The following is a 1,379-nucleotide window of genomic DNA, read 5'->3' as shown; positions in this document are numbered from 1 at the left end:
GCAGCAAATTAGTCTGCTGTTAAGTAACGCATTTTGTGTAGACATCCATTGTATGTTAAATTCATGTATTTCTGATGTAATATAGAATACATAAAAAGGAGGGAAGCATCACAGGTACTCCTTTCTTGAGATGGACATGATATAACTGAATATGGGTTAGCTACCTTTCTCCCCCAAATCTTCACAGAAGTCTTCACATGAGGTTTCCCCTGTCAACTCTCACATGCTGCTCCCTGAGACTGGCTTGAAACTCAACCATCCTCCTTCTATAGACTGTCCTTGAGAAACTCCACACCTGTTTGGTGAGGTGCCTAGATCCTAGAAACAGAAAAAGCACTTCAGCTTAAAGATATGATGGAGACCTGTATGGGCAAATTGCAGGTGGGGAGAGAAGAGTAGAGCAACCAAAACTGTGGTTCAAAGATGTCTGAAAGAAGGATATGACGGCTTTTGGAACCAACCCAGACCTTTGGGAGGGCTTAGCGAGAGACAGGACAAAGTGGTGCTGCCTTCTCAGTCATGATTCCAACATCACAATGAGAAATAGTCACTCAAATTACAACAGAAAAGTGACCAAAGGAAACAGCCTATCAGTACAGTAGCCCCTAGTGTAATGAACACCTGTGGCTACTGTGGCAGGACCTGCAAGTCAGACATGAGTCTTTACAGTCAGAAGAGAAAATGTACCACCAGTCAGTAGAACAGATGCAATACCCACCATTACTCACTGATGAACAGGTGCAATATGATGGAGGCCAGGGTGCCATAGAGGGCAATCTTTTCTGTAACAGCTAATTACAGCGTAGGTCATAGGAAGGTTTCTGGCAGGGCACACTGAACTACAGCAGCCAAACTAAAACACTCTTGCTTGTTTCAGCCAATCTTGTGTCTCTTTCTCTTGAGTTATCATTGGCCAGAAGCTGAGGGATCTATTTCTAGCTCTAACAGGAACTTCCTCCATAACCTTTGAACATGTAACATTCTTTCTGCACCTTAGTTACATATGCATAAAATGGAGAGAATAATATTTCCTTACCTCTGCAGAAAGTTCAGTCAATACTTTTTGTAAAGTGCCTTGGGATTTTTGGACAGGAAACTTTTGTAGGCTCTTATAACTATTATTATCCTGTGAGCTATGATCTTTGCTGTCATTAGGGCTGCAGAGGGTCTGTCACAAAGCTTTCAGGTTGCAGTTGGTACTGCAGAAGAGCTGTGCTGCAGGCTGCAGCTGGGGTGAGTGAGGTTAATTCCCTGCACAGTGAGCAGTGAATATCACTCTAACTAATTAGTTCTCGATAAAATGTTACTTATAATAATTGGTATTAAACCCATGGGAGTTCATCCATTAAAAACAAGTTAGTAAAGTTTTATATGATTGT

This window comes from Gavialis gangeticus, unplaced genomic scaffold (genome assembly GCF_001723915.1).
Source record: "Gavialis gangeticus isolate Ggan-Ray unplaced genomic scaffold, GavGan_comp1, whole genome shotgun sequence".
NCBI lineage: Eukaryota > Metazoa > Chordata > Crocodylia > Gavialidae > Gavialis > Gavialis gangeticus.
Note: the sequence above shows the minus strand (reverse complement) of the source record.